Genomic DNA, 21,058 nt, shown 5'->3' with positions numbered 1-21,058 from the left:
TGGCGAACACATCTCTCACTTGCGATTTGCAGACGACATCGTCATTATGGCAGAAACGCTGCAGGACCTACAACAGATGCTTGATGACCTGGCTGACTCTTCTATACGCATCGGCCTACGGATGAACTTGGACAAAACCAAGGTCATGTTCAATGAACATGTTCTACCGGAACGGATTGCAGTCCACGGTGTCGTTCTCGAAGTTGTTCAAAAACATGTCTATCTGGGGCAAGTATTGTAGTTGGGTAGAAACAATTTCGAGGACGAAGGAAGTAGAAGAGTTCAGCCGGGTTGGAATTTGGGAAGTTACGCCGAGTCTTAACATCGTCGATCCCACAATGCCTAAAGACGAAAGTCTTCAATCAGTGCGTCCTACCCGGTATGACTTACGGTGCCGAAACGTGGACACTAACGGTACGGCTAGTTCACCAACTCAAAGTCGCTCAGCGAGCTATAGAAAGGGCTATGCTCGGCGGTTCTCTGCGGAATCGCATCAGAAATGAGGTGATTCGGCAGAGAACCAAAGTCATCAACCATAGCCCACCGGATTAGCAAGCTGAAGTGGCAGTGGGCTGGCCATATTAGCCGCAGAACCGACAACCGTTGGGGTAAACGAGTTCTTAAGTGGAGACCGCGCCTCGGCAAACGTAGTGTAGGACGTCCTCAAGCAAGGTGGAGTAACGATTTGCGCAAGATGGCTGGCAGGAGCTGGATGCGAGTAGCTGAAAATCGATCTCAGTGGTGTGCAATTGGAGAGGCCTATGTTCAGCAGTGAACCAATATGGGCTGATGATGATGATGAATGACTAATAATCGAATTAGATACATTACCTAGGAGACCCTTCTAATACCAGCAAAACTAGAGATACGATTAATTATCAATCAATCTTTAAAGTAGACAAAAATATTAATACATATGACGGATAATGTAAAACTGAGCGTCAAGCCAGCGTTGACCTGGGTGTATTCGGAATGTGCGTTGGCAACACTAAGACGTTGTCAAGCTGTCAACTGTCGTCGATCTCACGGACTTTTGAACGCGAGGCCGAATCGGGCGGGTGCAACAGCGTGCAACCACGTTCCGATAGTTTATCCGTTTGCATACGCGTTGTGTTTAATTATTTTTAGTTTTATATAATAAGATTGCGATCATAACACTAGTTTACAAAATTTAACTTTTTGTTTGTTGCCACGAATTTCTTGGTTGATAATGTTAAATGATGATTTGTTTATGTCAAATCTACCCTCAAAATTTCTTCAGCAAGTATTGTTAGTTTGTTTTTGGTTTTGTCATTTAAACTTAGAAATTAATTGGTAACAGTCGTATTTTAGTGTTTTGAGATAAATATCAAGTTTTTTCAACATGAGCAGATCAGGGAGATGTTATTTGAATAATCCAGATCATTTCTGTTACATTTGCGGAGAATATGCCTTTAACTACTGTAGAAAAGTTATATCACAGTTGGTGAAAAATACCTATTTTGAGTATTTTGGGATGCTTTTGGATAAAATTGAGAAGTCTTGGGCGCCTAATTGTGTTTGTAAATCGTGTCTGGAATATTTAAGATTATTGAAAAATGGTAAAAGAAGTACCTTTAAATTTCGAACACCGACTATTTGGCGAGAACCACAAAATCATCTCGAATACTGTTATTTTTGTAAAGTGAATGTAAACGGTTTAAACACAAAAAATCGGGATAAATGGCTGTACCCCAGTACAAGTTGTGTTCAACGTCCAGTGTCGAAGCGATTGCCTAGCTCTTCAGTGCCTACAAATGTATCAGAACCCTTAGAACAAGACATTGAAAGACCAAGTACATCACGAAATGATGCTGATTTTGAAGGTCAAAGAGTCATAATGCTTTACTCAAAACGAGTTAGATGATCTTGTTAGAGATTTAAATCTTTCTAAACAAGCTTCAGAATTGCTAGCATCAAGGCTCAAAGAAAAAAAATTGCTTTCCTCGGGTACTAAAATAAGTTTTTATCGTGAAAGAGAGAAAGAATTAAGAGTTATTTTTCAGAAGAAGACGGTATTACCTTTTGTTCAGACATCAAAAATTTGTTGATAAAAATGGGCTTGAAACAATACTAACCAAATGACTGGCGCTTATTCATTGACAGTTCAAAACGTAGCTTTAAAGTATTTTATTACATCATGGAAATAAATATGCTGGGGTTCCTATAGCCCACAGTACCACGTTAAGGGAAGAAGATTGTAACATTTCGCTAGTTTTGGACAAAATAAAATACAATGACCATCAGTGGCAAATTTGTGTTGACTTAAAAATGGTGAATATACTTCTTGGTCAACAGAGTGGTTTCACCAAGTTTCCCTGTTTTATATGACTTTGGGACAGTAGAGCTAAACAAGAACATTGGATAAGAAAAAACTGGCCTTTGAGGAAAAATATGGAGCCTGGAAAGCAAAATATAGTCCACAATTCATTAGTAGCTCGTGAAAAAATCATCCTACCACCATTACATATAAAATTTGACATCATGAAACAATTTATTAAATCACTACCCAAAGACGGCAAGTGCTCTTCTTACATTTGCCAAAAATTTCCTGAAGTCACTATGGGAAAAAGTTAAGCCGGTATTTTTGTGTTTTGTAGAACCCTTCCATCGGATATTTTGCCATTCATCCCAATGTCTATATAAATAAATTGTTAATTGCCACTAGAACCACGCTATGTCGCCCTTTACAATTTAAAAAAAACGATCCACTAACCGCCGGTGGAACAATCGCTATGTATTTTCCATCTATTGCACCAAGACAATGAGGAAAGTTCTATTGTTCTTCATATATCTTTGCTATTTCCTTCCAATCTTCTTCAGATGTAGGAAACTGCAATATAAAAATAACAGATTTATCATTCATACAAAAAGTGGCTATTTTTGATGTGAAATATCTACAGCGGCAGGACACAAAAATATATCATCTCAATGTAACTGATAATCTTTCGTGGGTAGAAATACTATTTCTCATAACTATGTCTGCTTTTTTCATCATAGGAGTAAGCATTTCAAGTGATTTAAGGTGTGTTTTCTCATCAATTCGAAGATAGCTTTTAAAATCTAGTTCAAATTTCAATTCATTTAATAAATTAACATGACTAAATGTTTTCTTTTTCAATAACCAATGCTTACACCACTTTATTGGCTTGTTTTTCATATAATTTTCTTCGAAATTAAAGCAAGACGTGTCATCGTCCACTTTCGATACCACCGCAAAGAGACCGCAAAAAAACTGAAGACCGCTCCGATACAGCGGAACTTCCCCATACATGCTACCATTGTTCGGTTGATCTCCGCAAGTATACCTGCACAGATTACTTCTCCGGTAGACCGTAGCATGTATGTTCGGCAATATGCGTCTAAATCCATGTCATCCGTAATGTCAAAATGGAGAAATCTTTCGGCAGAACAGATTGCCGTGTCTACTGTTTTATCACATATCTCCCAATTCGAAATTCGCGTCCAACGGCTGTTATTCACACAAAATATAACCAATTACACCAAACCAAATATAAAAATTACAGCAAGAACTCAAGGCTGTTTCCTTTATGAAGCGCAAAATGACCATAACCACACGTTAAGAAACCTCGGGTAGCAGCTACTGATGTCTCGACTGTGAGATGTTTCATTTGTGGGAAATCGTTCCACAAGGCGACGCAGTGTCGTTCGAGAAAAGGGACCAATACTAAAGATATCATATCGAGGATGCCGATGGGTGACATGAAGACATCCTCAACACCAACTCACAGCTGTTTCAGGTGTGGCGGTACTGGATCCTTTGCGAAGAACTTGCGAAGGGCTTGGTTAATTTACAGTAAAAGGGTTGTAATCTTTTGTTTCCCATATATACTTTTCGGTTCTTCCTCCACTAAGCAAATAATCCCGCACTGGCTGATGCACAAAAAGGATTTAATGATTGGCGTCATTTAAATCGACGTATTCCTGAGCACGAAAACTCTACATTTCATACAAAAAATAGTATTAAGTGGAAAATGCTTGAACAAAAAATAAAAAGTAAGACCACAATAGATGAATCCTTACAAAAGGCTATTGATCAAGAAACAAATAAGTGGAGACATTTCTTAAGTGCCGTGGATATGATTTCAAAATTAGACCCTGAACTTATAGCGCATTCTGAATCGCTTCATAAAGGAAATATTTCATATTTTACGCCTTATATTCAAAACGAGCATGTAGGTATTCTTGCGTCTGAGGTCAAAAACAAATTTTAGACGATGTTTGTACGGCAAAATGCTTTTCCATACCACTGGTCCTGCAATGAAATCCTCCTTTAAAAAATTATGCTATAAATATGAAGATTTTAATGCTCTGAATCTATTCCCGTTGGTCGATTTTGTCTATCACGTCTACATTTTTCTATATGATTTTTTTTTAATTTCATAAATTTTGTTTTTTTTTTTAATTTTTTTTTTGTTTTTCAACATTAAATCAGCATATATACATACAAAATAGGCTTTAGCGAGTTGTTTGTGAAAGAAAGACAGTATTGAAAGTGATTTTTATGGTAGTACATATGCGCATGCGCAGTATCCGTTGTGACTTTACAACAGTTAGTTGCAAACTGTTCTTTCAATTGTTTACATTCTTTATAAAATATTTTGGTAAGTTTTGCATAATGTTTATGTTCTTTTCATTTATGTTGAGTATTTTATGTGGAGTTTATGTATTTTTTCACAGACAGAGCCAATAAATATTAAAAAAAAAATTGAAAATTGTACTAAAAAATTTTTTTATTTAATTTTAGGTTATAGAATGCTGCGAGCTTGTAAAAATTCTACAGACAGTTTTTGCTACATTTGTGGTGAGTTTACACTAAAAGTACAACGAAATGTGATCACAGATCTTGTTAAAACAGCTTATAAACTCTATTTTGGATTTTCTATGACGAGAGAGATAAAAGTTGGCTGCCAAAAATATGTTGTAATAGTTGTTCGAGAACATTAAGAGGTTGGCTTGAAGGAAGTCACAAATCTATGCCTTTTACAATGCCAATGATTTGGAGTGAACCTTAAAATCATGAAAATGATTGTTATTTCTGCATGACATCAACACAAGGATTCTCAAAAAAAAAATAAAAATAAAATTGTATATCCGAACATCGCATCTGTAAAGAGACCAATCCCTCATAAAGGCACTTTACCTCCAGTTGCACCAAAAGTCAACGAGATGGAAAATAAAAATTCTTCTGGTCTACAGCCTTAATCGAGTCTTCTATCTACTGGTAGTACATCTTCATCTTCTTACACGTTATCCGGAACTTCATGTCCATCAAAAGAACCTTATTTACTTAAGCAATGTGATTTGAATGATCTTGTTAGAGACTTGGGGCTTTCAAAATCTAAGGCACAATTACTCGGATCACGATTAAAACAATGGAATTTGTTGGATAAAGATACAAGAGTTTCATATTTTCGCACAAGACAAGAAGATTTTACGACTTATTTTTCCAAAGAAGATGATTTGGTATATTGTAATGATGCTGCAGGGCTTCTTCAAGAACTGAGTTTCCCAGAAAGTTCTGATCAATGGAGACTTTTTATTGATGCCTCTGAGATAAGCTTAAAAGCCGTTTTACTTCATAATGGTAACAAATACCCATCAGTGCCTGTTGCACATGCAACAAACATGAAGGAAAATTATGCAAATCTGGAGGTATTACTTGAAAAAATAAAATATTCTCAATACCAATGGAATGTATGTGCTGATTTAAAAGTTGTCGCTATACTTACTGGATTACAAGGAGGATACACCAAATTTTGCTGTTTTTTATGTGAATGGAACAGTCGCGCAAGATAAAAACATTACAAAGTAAAAACTTGGCCACTAAGAAAGAGCTTGACTCCTGGCTTAAAAATGTATCTCAAAAACCTTTAGTGCCAAGTGATAAAATTTTTCTGCCACCACTTCACATAAAGTTGGGACTGATGAAAAATTTTGTGAAAGCTATGGATAAGGAAGGTGCAGGCTTTCAATATCTCAAAACAAGATTTCCTCGAATCAGTGACGCGAAATTAAAAGAAGGGATTTTTGTAGGTCCGCAGATACGCGAGCTTATGACTGATGAAGCATTTAATTCAAAGTTAAACAAAGCAGAAAAAAGAGCTTGGGTGGCTTTTGTAAAAGTGTGTCATAATTTTCCCGGGAATACGAAAGCTGAAAACTACCGACAAATCATTCGAGAGCTTCTTTCTGCTTATAAAGCTTTAGGGTGCAATATGTCACTCAAAATTCATTTTTTGGACTCGCACGTAGATTTCTTTCCTGAAAATCTTGGTGCCGTATCAGATGAGCATGGTGAAAGGTTTCATCAGGATATTATGCAAATTGAAAGACGCTACAATGGGAAATGGTCAGCAGCAATGCTTGCTGATTTCTGTTGGTCGATTCGGCGAGAAACTTCAATGCAAACAATGAAAAGAAAAAAAACGACCAAATAAATTCAATCTTTTCACCACGATACGATAACTTACTGATATATCTAGTACTTGTGACTGTAAAATTATCATTTTTCACTGTATAACTTGGACCGTAATTATTTTTCACTTTTTGTTATTTTAATAATATCATTTTTCGATTAAATGGACTTTATATAAAAAAATATATGTGCTATACTTATTTGCATGTTAAATTTCTTGCTTAGAGCACAAAATACCGTCAATTCATGCAAAAAAACAATCAGGGGAAAAAAAGTTTTTTTTGCAGACCAGTGTTATTAAGCATGGTTATGTTCAATTAAAACTTTTTATCCTATATCTACTCGTGTCGTATTGCCTATTCCTCTAAATTAATTATGTAAATTTAGATATTGGACAGTGTCGTGGCCAATCTTATGATAATGGGTCCAATATGGCCGGGATCCATAAAGGAGTACAGGCCAGGATTGCAGAAAGGAATGAGCTGGCCGAATTCGTACCGTGCTTGGATCACTCCTTAAATCTTGTGGGTGTTCATTCTGCCTCATCATCTCAGGAAGCTATTAATTTATTTGGTACAATTCAAAGAGTATATTGCTTTTTTGTTAGCTCCACTTCTAGGTGGGAAATTATGAAAAAATACGGAAAAACAAATTTAAAAGGAAGTAGTCAGACGAGATGGTCGGCGGAACATGTTGCTGTGAAAGCAATTTTAAGTAACTTGCCATAAATAAAGAAGTTTAATTTTATTCTTAATTTAACTATTTGGGCGAATATTCTTCGCGAAATAAATCGAGTGAATATAGAAATTCAGAAAGAAGATATTATCCTGTCCCGTTCCGTCGCCCTAATGGATGGTCTACTCAAAACTTTGCAAAAAATGAGACAGAATCCAATGGAATATTGGATAAAAGAGGCTGAAGAAGTTGCTGAAAAATGTGGTATTGAGCCTATTTTGCAGAACAAACGAATTCCGAAATGTAAGATGAATTACAAACACTCCAACCTGTTCAACTATTTTCTAAAGAAATAATGATGGTATTTGATCGAATCATATCAGAAATTAAAAGAGGTTTGATTGTGCTACCGCGGTTATTTTGAATTTTGCTTTTCTTAATGGTACAAATATTTTGAAAATGTCAAGTGAAGAACTGAGAAAGTATGAAGCAGATCTGGCTCGAAAATACGAACGAGATTTAAGCGCCGTCGAATTCTGCCAGGAACTTTACGTTTTTTAAGAGCAAGCGTCGATTTTATTTGATGATACAGAAAAGGCTAACGGTTTTTATCTCTTGCAACAGATCGATACGCATGATTTTCAGCATGCTTTTCCAAACATTTGTATTGCCCTGCGAATTTAGTCCACGCTTCCTACTACATCCGCAAGCTGTGAACGAAGTTTTAGTAAATTAAAATTAATAAAAAAATATTTGCGTTCTTCAATGAGCCAAGAACGCTTATCAGGTCTTGCAATATTGGATATAGAAATCTAAGAGTCAGTATATTGAAGGTGGAAAGACTGATGCAGACTTGCACCGTGACTATGTCGCCAAACACAAAGAAGAGGGTAACCCGTAAGATTCATATAAGATTTATTATATTTGTCTATGAATACAATATTTCTTTTTGGCAACCCAAAAAAGATCAATCTGACGACTGCACAGCTTTTAAAAATTCCGATGACAAGACTCTGCATCAAGAGAAGTACGACTTGCATCTGAAAAAAAAAAACACAAATTCCGAGCTGAAAAGGAATTGGATAAAAAAATGTCAGTGATAATTTCGTGGTATGTGTTTATGATTTACAGGCTGTTATGCCTAGTCCACAAGGTGAGGTATCTAGCTTTTTTACATTTCCAAATTGAATTAGCGGAACTTTAAAATCACTGAATACCTTAATATTACCAACGTTTTTACGAAAGTCTTTAATATTTTTCATACTTTACGTGTGCAACAATTGAAGATGTTATTTTGATAGTTTTTTTATAGTTTTTTAAGTTATACTCGTACAAAAATACATAAGACTTATTAATAGTTAGATGCGACTGTTGATTTTTTGAAAGAAATTTTTATTTTATAGGTAGGTACTATTATTAAAGTTGCGCTAATTACGCCAATATTGATAAACATACTGATATGTTTTTGCCTTTTTGTTACGAAATTACTGAAATTAGAAAGCTCCTTAAAGTTAATGTTAAAATCCTATCTTATTTCGTCGATGTTGGTTAGTGGTGTAAGTGAAATAAAAAATATTTAATTTCATTCATAAGAATTTCAAAAACTATTATATTTAAATAAATACAAATAGCTGTCATTTAAAGATACAGTATTTTTAGAACTTAGTCTTGTTATTTAGTCTCGACTAACAATATAGACTGTAGTAGTAGGTATAACTACTAGACCGGCGTCGGGACTTAACGACCCCATCGCCCACTGGGTAACCGGTGCAGTCAGTCATTGGAGGGGGACCTCTACCTCCTAGTGGGGTTCTGGTCCGGGCTGGGTAACAGCCGGGTTCGCTCTTGCTCCGTCGACCTAGTCGATTAGGCGAGGGCGCGACCACACCCGCTTAGGCGCAGGCGCGTTTAAGCGGGTTCACTCGTTTGTGTCCTCATTCATTGAGAAACCAAACATTCGACGGGTCCGCTGAGTCGGGTTGGCCGGACAGCGGACGGAGGCATACTTCAATGCCGCCGTCGGGGTGCTTGGCTTAATCGCCCGGCCCCAGAGGAAGGACACCTCTAAGATAAAAAACAACCCAATCCCAAGTTTGGGGAGCGCGGCGAGGGGATGAATGGCCGTTGGGTAAACGGTCTCTAGCGCTCCCACCTGCTGGTACCTGCCGCTCCCAGCAGTATGTAGGCTTACCCGGGTACTTATGCTTTATACTCGTGGGATTAGTTATGGAGAATCTTTTAAAAACCAAAACCAAACCCAAAACCGACGAAGGAGGAGTGAAAAACGACCATGGCAATTCAGTATTGGACACCGAAAAGCAAGACGATTTGGTACTGTGGACAGCGAGCGACGGATCGCGGACGGCTTCGCCCGTGACCGCCGCGGTGAGAGGGAAATTCTTCCGCGCAAGGGGGGAACGTCTGACTCGGACGAGAGTGGGAGTGAGACCGTCACCTCCCTTAGATCGGAAGGAGACGACGATGGCGAGAGACGACGCTTCCGGAAGAGGAGGGGGAGCGACGAGCATGGAACCGGCTCTGACAAGGGCGCGGCAAAGCCCACGAATCGGGGTAGGGGAAGGCCGCTAACAACAGGACAGTACTTCGGTCTGCATCAGGCTCATAAGGAGAAGCTCGCCGAGGAGCGCATCAGCGCTTGGCGGAGCAAGCCGAAGCAGACCGACAAATATCGGAAATGACAAAGGAGTTACCGGAGCTACGGTCACACCGGCTATCGGTAACTTCCCAACCGGACTTGTCAATGGAGACAAACGAGGACGAGGTCCCGGCGGCCGCGATTGGCAATCAATCGCGAAGAGTTTGGAGGTCAACACCAACGTGGCCTCCAAGTCTAAAAACTTGAGCCTTCGTCAAGGCTTTAAAGCTGGCGACGAAGGAGATACAGGAGTCCACTAAGGCTTTGCTAAGCCGCACCAAAACGACAAAGACAAGGGTTCTTGAGGCGGCCAACGCCCGGCTCTCTAAAGAGCTTGCCGAGCTGAGAGCGGAACTCGCAACATTGAAGCGCGAGGTTCGGAGAACGAGTCCGGAGGCTGCCCATGCGGCTCCTCCAATAAAGATAGATGTCATGGAAAGGGCAGTACGAGAAGCGGTCGCCTTGTCAAGCGCGAGACTGGATGCGCGGCTGGAGTCGCTTGAGACCAGGCTCCTCCCCGCGCCACGTCTCCGCCCTCCCCTGGCCTTCGACAAGGAGACGGATGCGCAGTCATCTGTGCCAAGGCCTCGGCAGAAAACTCCAGCCCCGGAAGCCGCGGTGACGACTCTGTCGCCTCCGTCGAACCCCAGTCCGGAGGAAAAGAAAAGGAGGAAAGCAAGGGCGCCCCCTGCGGCAAAAAAAGCGGCAGTGACCAGAAAGGACGGCTCCAAATCACAAGCGGCGACAAAAGCCCCCGCTGCCAGTGAATGGACAAGAGTCGCAACTAAGAAGGGAAACAAGGGGCAAAAGAAGCACCAGAGGGCAGCGCCACCGCAAAAGAAAGAGGGGAAGAAGAGAAATCTGCAAGCCCCAAAGTCCGCGGCGGTGGTGATCACCCTGCAGCCGGGCGCTACAGACTGGGGCGACTCTTACAAGGACGTCCTGGAGAAGGCGAAGCAGAGGGTGGATCTGGCGGCTGTAGATATATCGGCCGTCAAATTCAGAGTGGCCGTGACCGGGGTTCGGATGCTGGAGGTGTCCGGGTCGGGCTTCAAGAAGGTCAACGCACTCGCAGGCAAACTCCAAGAGGTCTTGGGGGAGGATGCCCGAGTATCAAGACCCCAAAAGTGCGCCGAAATGCGAGTGTCGGGTCTCGACGACTCGGCCTCCGCTCCCGAAGTCGCGGAAGCCATCGCCAGGTCAGGCAACTGCGCGCCAGAAGACGTGAAGGTTGACGAAATCAGGCGCAATCGTGCAGGACGCGGCACGGCCAGGGTCAAATGCCCAGTGGAGGCCGCAAAAAGGGTGACCGCCAAAGCCACCCGGACATATGTCGGGTGGACTGTGGTCCGGTTCGCACTCCTTGAGGCACGGGCAAATGCGGTGCTTCAAGTGTTAAGAAATGGGCCACACACGGGCGACCTGCCCAAGCGACTCGGACCTCAGCGAATTGTGCTTCCGCCGTGGTCAACCGGGACAAGCCTCCTCACAGTGCGCAAACGCACCCCACAGCGTGTTGGGCGCTGGAAAGAAATTGCCGGCCAAGCACAGTGTGGGCAGTAGGGCCTGTGGGAAACCGGCGACGAAACAGAAGGGCCCGAGAAAGAAGAAGGCCCCACAGAAGCCCGCCGCCATTCCACCTACGGCGGCTTTAACGGAAGGAGAGGTCCCGATGGAAACCTCAAAATAGGGGTCCATCACTTCCTGCAGGGCAACTTGAACTACTGCGCTCGCTCGCAAGATCTCCTGGATCACTATGCAGCGCAGTGGTCAATAGACATGGATATGGTGTGCGAGCCGTACCGCGTCCTCCCCCGAGATAATTGGATCGGGAACGCCGACTCGACGGTCGCGTTGGTCTTCGGCCCTAACATTGCGCCTCCGTGTTTCGGGGGTACTATTAAGGGTCACGACTATGTTGGTGGCAAATTGGGGTCCGTTACCGTGTTGGGGGTCTACTTCTCCCCAAACAGGCCCCTGGCCCAGTTCGAAGCCTTCCTCCTCCAGTTGACCAGTGTGGTGAATGGAGCGACGGGCCCAGTGATCGTTGCAGGGGACTTCAACGCCAAGGGCTGCGCTGCAACGGACGCTAGAGGCCGTGCGATGGAGCGCTGGATGGCGTCTACGGACCTATTGCCTGTCAGTCGCGGATCAGTGAGCACTTGCGTGCGTCAACAGGGCGAGTCAATCGTCGACGTAACGCTCGTCAGTTCGCCGGCCGCCCACCGTATCGCCAATTGGCGGGTACAGGAGGGTACGGAAACTCTGTCGGATCACAGATTCATCCGCTTCGACGTAATTTCACACACGTCGGAGCCGGCCTCCACAACACCACTTGGTGGAGGGCCAAGATGGTCTGTGAGACGGCTGGACCGTAACCTCCTCGAAGAGGCTGCTGTCGTCGCGTCCTGGGTGCCCCTACCTTCAGCCGACGCCGCGGCTTGTGCGGAATGGCTCAACGAGGCGTCGCGCAACATCTGCGACGCCTCCATGCGGCGAGTGGGCAATACCGGACGGCGACGACAGGCGTACTGGTGGCGGCCTGAGCTGATGGAGCTCCAGCGGGCGTGCACGGCGGCCCGTCGCCGGTTCAAACGTGGACGTCGGCCTAGACGAACAAGACGTGCGGCCACCAACATCAAAGGCCGGAACGTCCCGCCTTAGCCGGGGTACTCGAGGTGGCGGTGTGGGGACACCGTCGCCTCATCGTAACGAGTCCCCGAGCGGACCGCGGTGCGCAAACACTCCTGGAAAAGCGACGAAAGGCCCATGCAAGTCCCTAGGGGGCCTCTGTTCGGCCTGAAGGAGCCTAACCACCTAAACGCCCTAGACGAGTGGTGACTGCGAAGCAGTTAATCGTCGCCGAAGTTGCGGTCGATACACAGTTCCCACGACTCCAGCAATAGCGGAGAAGGTGGAGTGTCGGGGGGTTTTTAATGGGTAAGAATCCCACACACCCCGGTCCTGTTCCCCACACGGCCGGAAGTCTTTCTGAAGATTTTCCCCCCGTAAACAAAAAAAAAGGTATAACTACTAGTAGTTAGACTTCAGTTTTTTAGTATTGTTTATACCAAAAAGACTGTTAGAATAGCTGTTTTGTTTTTCATTTCAATGTTTTATGTTCTTATTTTGCTTTTCCTAGAAATATGAGTACTACGATTGTGGGAGAGGTTCTTAGTTCCCAGAGATGTGACTTATCTCAGTTAAAAGTATCTGAAATACAAATACAAGATACAAAATACGTATTAACATCTTGTATTTGAAATACTTTTTATATTTTTTATTTTGTATCTTATATTTAGATACATGTTTCTGGTATATTAGTATTTTGAAGATACTTTGTTCCCCAAGATACTTTTGCTAAAATAAATTTCAGTTTTTCTTTCCGAACGCAACTAAATGCAGCGCGTCGTTTAAAGATTTTGTCGATATTGCCAGAAACCAAATGACAGATGGCGATACTATCTTTCTTTTTTTAAGATGACAAAATATTTAAGGCCTTTTTTAGAGGCAAAAAATCATACTTCACACCTTGGCTAAACAAAACGTGTAAAAAAATAGCAAAACGTCTAATAATATTATACAATAGAGTTAAAGCTTTTAAGATACATATTTGTAAAGTCTGATTCAGAGGTAGTTGAAAATGAAAATGTTTCACAAACATTAGAAGATCTTGAAAAACATCACTTGATGAAGATAATGATTAACTTCTACTACTACAAGCTTTTGCGGATGCTTCATCAGACTTAGAAGGTGATTGGATTCTGCCTGGACATGAAAGATGTGCTACACACACTTTACACCTGATTGCTAGTACTGATTTCAAACAAGCAATAATCAATAAAACAGTTTATACTAAACTAGATGAAACAGCATTATCAAAGTGCCAAGCACTGTGGAACTTATGTGCTATAGATCCCCGAAGGCATGCGAGACATATTTACAAATAACAGGGAAGTCACGAACTTCTCCATATCCAACTCGATAGAACTCCTACAATAATTCAATACAAGATCTTTTACCCATGTAGAACCATCTTAGTGAATCCATGAAAATGTTTAAGTTACCACCAATGAAAGAAAATGAGATTCACTTTTTAAGTGAATATGTGGACAATAGCAGAAGCTATTCAAAGCGTACAAGGGGGAAAAGATACTTATTGCGGCTGTCTGTTACCGGAGTTATACATATATATAACACGACTCTACAAAAAAATTTTCGTTCTTTGTCCTAAAGTTTATACTATTATTTTCCAGTTAGTTATGCACAAAAACGAAAGGAAAATACCTTTTTTCGGTATAATGTTTGCTTTTGGGATAGTTATAATAATAATACTTATTTTTCAATTTTTTCATAAATTTTAATTGATTTTAATATTTTTAAAAAGATCGTGCGTTGAGAGTGGGGTATTAACGTTTACACTGTGCCGCTAGATGGCACCCGAGTGATAAACAACCATCAGGTGTTATTTACAAGCCCAGAATAACTTAAAATGTCGTCACGAAAGTGCAAATACGATGCTGATGCATTTTGTTTTATATGTGGTCAATTTATTAAAGTTCGAGACGTGAAATATGAACTAAAGACATCTCACGTTCTCTGTGAAGCCTATGAAGCATATTTTGACTGTCCTGTACGGAATCAAGATAAGCCATGGGCTCCACATGTTGCTTGTAGTTATTGTAAAAGGTGTTTGGAAGGTAAGCAATTTTTATTTAATTAAGCGATGAATCCAAAATAATAGACATATTAATTTTTATTTTTATATTTTTAGGTTGGTATCGAGGTGAGAAAAGGTCTATGAAATTTGCAATACCAAGGATTTGGCGAGAACCAAAAGACCATATTACTGACTGCTACTTTTGTATGGTGAATCCGAGTAAAAGACGTAGAGGTAAAAATGCAAAACTTATTGAATATCCTGACCTCGAATCTTCTTCTGCTCCAATTGCTCACGACCTGACACGACCAGTACCTGAGCCACCAAAAAAATTATCGCCGAAAAGTAGCTCATCTTTTAGTTCTTATAAAAGTAATTCCGATAAGGAGTTTTTGCCTACACCTGAACAACCAAAACAGTATCTCATTACTTCAGAAGATTTTAACGATCTAATTAGAGATTTAAATTTGCCAAAAAATAAAGCAGAGCTTCTAGGCTCTAGGTTAAAACAGTGGAATTTGCTTGATGATGTTAAGATCACGGATCAGCGGACTAGGCATGAAATGTTTGCAACGTTTTTCACGAAGGAAGATGGACTTTGTTTTTGTAATGACATTAAAGGTATGTTTGAAGCAATTGGCATACCCTGTGTCCCTAGCGAATGGCGTTTATTCATTGACAGCTCTACAAAAAGTTTAAAAGCAGTTCTATTGCACAACGGAAATAAATTTCCGTCTCTTCCAATTGCTCACTCAGTACATCTTAAAGAAAATTATGAAAGTGTCAAAATTTTGCTTGAATCTGTAAAGTATCGTGAGTATAACTGGGAGCTGATTGGAGATTTTAAAATGGTGGGATTTTTAATGGGGCTACAGGGTGGATATACAAAGTATCCGTGTTATTTGTGCTTGTGGGATAGCAGAGCGGATTCTAAACACTATATTCAACGGTCATGGCCTGTAAGAACAGAATTGTGTGTCGGAAAACAGAACGTCAAATTTGAGCCGATTGTTGAAGCGGAAAAAGTGTTAATGCCGCCTTTGCACATTAAGTTAGGGTTGATGAAACAATTTGTTAAAAAACTGGATGAAACTTCAGAAGCTTTTGGATACTTAAAAAAAATTTTTCCGAAGTTATCGGAAGCAAAGGTTAAAGCTGGGGTTTTTGTTGGTCCGCAAATAAGACAGATTTTCGCCGATGAAAAATTTCCAACGTTGCTGAATCGCACTCAAAAAGCAAGTTGGAACAGTTTTAAAGCAGTAGTTTCTGGATTTTTAGGAAATAATAAAGCTGAAAACTACGAAGAGTTGGTTGAGGATATGCTTACAAATTTTAAGGCCATGGGCTGCAGAATGTCATTAAAAGTACATATGCTGCATGCTCATTTGGATAAATTTAAAAACAATATGGGAGCCTATTCCGAAGAGCAAGGAGAACGTTTCCATCAGGACATCATGAATTTTGAACAACGCTATCAAGGCCAATACAATGAAAACATGATGGGCGACTATATTTGGGGTTTATTGAGAGAAAGTAGCTATGAACATAAAAGAAAAAGTAAAAGTGTGCACTTTTAAGTTATTTTCCACTTTTCTGTAAGCTAATTTGATAGTAAAACTTAATAAAAATAATAAACATTTTTATTTCAATAGTTTTATTTTCAATCAAAAACTAAAATCCGAGATTTTTAAAAATTTCGTACAATCAGTCTTCTACGCACAAAAGCAAAGTTTTTCATGCCATATATTTTTTTTCCGTCTTATTACTACCTAAACTACCGAAATTTAATGCTTTGCAATCAAAGTCAAATTTCATGTTGACCCGTGTAATCCAACATGTTATCAAAATGAGATCTAAGATCATCGTCATCTCGGGACATCTCGTCTGCCCGTGATCACGGTTGCTGAAAAGTAACAGAAACGTCTGGATTATGTAGTTTTTTAAATAATAATTATCCGAAAAATATTAGTTTCATTTAAATGTTATCAAAAGCCTCAGAATGGAAAATCTGAAATACTGCAGCCCTCGGCTTGATGTAATAGAAGAAAACTTAGATAGACGGCTTAAACGGTTTTTGCGGTTGGAACCAGCAGCAAACGATGATATTAGCCTTAGTGTCCCATCCAATGTTTAAACTGACATGGGTACCAAAAGCGCGAAAGGAATATGTAAAAGAACTTGTCCTATCTGAAACTAGAAAGATCATTCGATCTGAAAAACAAAAATCAGAGGCTTTAAACAACATTGAATGTGATAAAAAAAAAACAAAATATGAATCTTATTATGTTTCTAGAGGACTCTGATTCCTCTATTGCTAGTGGTGAAAACACGAGCAGTACCAGTCATTTAGAGACACTCCAGTACCTGAACAATAAAGATGCAAATTTTAAGAGCTTAAATACTTATCCTACAATTTAAAAAATATTCTTAAAATATAACACCCGTTTGCCCAGCTCTGACCCCGTGGAGCGACTCTTTTCCTTTGGGGGCATGATCATGAGGCCTCATAGAAGGAAGATGAGCGACAATATGTTTGAAGAATTACGAATACTAAAATCTCAAGTTAAATATAAAAATTAAAACTTCCTATATTATAGAAAATTGGTTTTTTGAATAAATAAACTTGGCAATTTAATTAAATGTTGTTTTCCTACAAACGTATTTTATCTTTAAAAAGTATTTGAAAGGTAGGTATTATGTATCTAGTATTTCAGACACCTTTTTAACAAATTATTTGTATCTGGTATCTGAAATGCTTTTTTTTAAAGTATCTTGCATCGTGTATTTCAGATACTTTGTATAGGGTATCTTATACATCACTTATTAACAGAATATAAAGGTTATCTAAAAACTAAACTGAAGGCTGCTCAATCTGTCTGTACCACAGCAGATATTTAGTCATCTTCGAGACGCAGTTACTAAGGTATGACTGTCCATTGGATATATACGGACACATTTGCAAGGAACAGTTCTTCTCTTGCCTGCAGAAAATTTAAGGGAACTCACGCATTTAACAAGAAACGAGAACTCATTATTGAAATACATAAAGACTATGACTTACGATTATCCAAAATAACTAAAACAGTAACAGATTACGGCTCCAACAGGGTAAAAGCTTTTAAAATATTTGGGAAACCTGATCTAGAAGCTCATACAAGTGGTGTACACTTGTTGAATGTGGATTTAGAAAATTTTGAAGTGAACATAAATGAAAACCTTGACAATGACCAACAGCAAGATAATGATGATAATTATGATATATGAGCCCTGCATGAGTTTTCTGAACCTCAAAAAAATGATTTATACCAGCTACCCAACCATGAGAAATGTGCCACCCATACCTTACATCTGATTCCGGCAAGGGGCATTGATAAAGCCAGACATAAAAATAATTCATACCGAAAACTACGTCATGCAGCTATAGCTAAATGTCAGGCTGTTTGGAATATATGCTCTAGGTCACCGAAACCATAGGAAATTTACTTGGAAGTTACTGGTAAGTCTCCAACTAGCCCCTGTCCAACTCGTTGGAATTCATATTACAATTGTATATCAGTCTGCTATTATCAGATATATTACAAGTACAAGAAAACATTAACGAATCTCTATGAAAACTGGAATTATCAGTCCTGAAAGAAATTGAAATACAGTTTTTGATTGACTATGTTAAAACTTCCAAACCCGTAGCTGAGGCCATCAGAAGCTCGGAAGGTGACAAAGAGATATATGATGGATGTCTACAACCTAAATTAATAAGAATGCAAAAAATATTAGCTTCATAACAAATGGACAACCCAGTATATTGTGGACCGTTTAGTGAAATAATAAAGGAAAGTATTGAAAAGCGTTTCGAAAAATTTTATTTAGAAGACCCAAGATCCAAGAACAGCATTCTGGCAGCAGCTTCATATCCATTCTTCAAATTTAAGTCAGCGCCTAAAAACAAGAAGGAGCATGTTAAGGAGCTGTTTATCATAGAAGACAGGAAATTTAAAAATGAAAATTTAAAAAGTGTCCCCAATCATCACAGACATCAGAAAGAAAAAAAATGAGTCTTACTACATGTTTCAGGATTCAGACTCCTATGCAACCAGTAAGGGTGGTAGTGCCAATACTACTATAGACCTAGAAACCCTACAATACTTGAAGGATGAGTGCACAAGTCTGGAGATGCAAAAAGCATATCCCACAATAAAATAAGGATGTTTAAAATACAACACATCCCTACCTAGTTCAGTTCATCACCAGTAGAAAAACTTTTTCCTATTTTGGGATGATTATGAGACCTCAGAGAATAAAAATGAGTGATTATCTATTCGAACAACTGGTATTTTTAAAAAGCGTATTAAATAAAGAAAATTGATGTTTAGACTGTTTAGTCTTTCCTTTTCTTTTCGTTAGTTTAGTTACATTATATCAAGTGAGTATTATTATTATTAATAACGACAGAATTTATCGATACGCATACTGATAAATATGACCAAAATGACACGCAAAAGTGCTATTTCGTTCGAATCTATTCCATTTCTCATGATAAATACCTAAAATAAATAAAAATATCATTCAATTTGGTGAAAAGGTATTTTATTTTGAAAAAGGATATTGAAAATGCTTATTTTGCATTTAGCATTTGAAATACAAAACGTAAATCTATTTGGTATTTTGCATTTGAAATACGAAATCTGAAAAGTATTTTGTATTTAAATGCTTTTAAAGCTCTGACTGCTTCAGATACTGATACAGAAGTGGAAGATCTTCCGGTGAACTTTGAAGCTACGGTCGAAGACACAACATCTACACCGCAACCATTTCTCCTAGGTGAAGTTGAAACAAAGTGGTATAAATCTCCACCGCGTAACAATGTTATCACTGATTTGACTTAGAAATGTGCTTGGAGCTACACCATTACTAAGGTTATTGTGACATAATATTATTTTTATTCTGGAGCAATAGTGACCTAAGATACAGTTGTGACATTATTTCCCCAATATTTAAATATATTTGAAAGTTAGGTTTTGTACTACAATGACCTTTGTTGATAAGTGACTTTATTTCTCCAATCCTTGCGATTTATAATAAAACTGCCACACAATTAAAACTAATCACCTAGTCTCAAACTAAGATTTTTCTTTGTATAATTATAGTCAATGAAGTCGGATGTTTATTTATTAAAGCTTGAATTAGTTTTGGACTATGTAGCAGTGGTGATTGTATTAACAATTTATTTATTTCGATCTTTTTTATTTTCAGTTAATTCATGAATGAAATAAAATGCTGTCACGGGGGAAAACACTGGTATTGCTGACACGTCCAACATCAACCATTGAAAAAAATGAACCCATCGAATCTTCAGTTCCACATTCAGATATCAATCAAGTCTTGATTATCAAGATGGCAGTAACACTGTTGTAACGAGTCTAAATTCCCCTTCTAGCAACGCTGTTATTGACGACGCAGAAGAACAAGAAACTGGACGTCCAACTGGTGACTATTCTGGTACCGATTCAGGTGACGATTTCAAGCCCTTGTCTAGTTCGTCGTCATCTTCAAAAAGTTCCTCCAGTTCAAGTAGTAGTAGTAGAGATATAACCTCTAACCTCTATAACCTCTAAGAATGAGGTTGTTGATGACCAAGCATCAACCACATCAAAAAAATGGGAAGGAAACGTACTCGTAATCCTAATAACTGGAAAAGAATATAGCAAAACAATTAAGGAAATCCGGTAATGAAAATCGATCAATTAAAACTGGCAAAACAGTTTAGGCTAAAAAAATTGGTCCCCCTTGTTCAGATAAGTGTCGATTGGTTTGCTCATCTAAATTTACCCAAGGAAAAAGAATTCAAATTTTCAATTCTTATTGGGGGCTAGGCAGCATAGAGAGACAGAGTGATTTTTTGAATTCTTGCATAAGACCACTTGAAATTGCAAGTCGGCGTATTACAACGAATCGTTGGTACCAGAGACAAGGTAATTCAGCTTTATCTTTACTCAATGATGGTCAGTCAGTTCGGATTTGTAAAACATTTGTAAACAACACCTTGGGTATTAAACCACGAACTATATGAACTGTCATTGATGCGAAACAAGTCAATGGCGGTATTATTCCTGAAGACCAACGAGGCAAACACGGGAAGCATTGCAATTTGGATAATAAAATGATAAAAACTGTCAAAGACCACATTGAATCTATTCCGAAAGTAGAAAGTCACTATCTAAGGGCAAACACAAGTAGGCTTTTTATTGATGGTGGCTTGACTGTTGCAGAATTGCACAGAAACTATCGAGAAGTACAGAAACAATATAATAAGCCAGTGGTTAGCTACGACGCCTATCAGCGCATTTTTAATATGAATTCAATATAGGCTTCTTTAGACCGAAGAAAGACTTTTGTGACCAATGCGTTGCATACAAAAATGCACCAGAACAAAAAAAAGAACAATTATATGCCAACTACAAAGTTCACCAATAAGAAAAGAGCTTGAGGAGGATTGAAAAAGATAGAGACATGAAAGAATGTCAAGACTCTCAAAGCTTCTTTTGCAAATCTAGGCTAAATTGCTACAATTTTACTATTTCCAACGCAAAAGTTCGAGAAACTACATGCTATT

At 39.3% G+C, this 21,058-nt stretch overlaps 1 pseudogene; it reads left to right on the top strand.

Moving 5' to 3' along the window:
• The first annotated feature begins 20,102 nt into the window (after positions 1-20,102).
• LOC133319716 (uncharacterized) lies at positions 20,103-20,849 on the top strand (annotated as a pseudogene).
• The last annotated feature ends 209 nt before the right edge of the window (positions 20,850-21,058 follow it).

The sequence above is a fragment of the Danaus plexippus genome, chromosome 27, assembly GCF_018135715.1.
Source record: "Danaus plexippus chromosome 27, MEX_DaPlex, whole genome shotgun sequence".
Taxonomy (NCBI): Eukaryota; Metazoa; Arthropoda; class Insecta; order Lepidoptera; family Nymphalidae; genus Danaus; species Danaus plexippus.
This window is presented reverse-complemented; position numbering and strand designations above follow the sequence as displayed.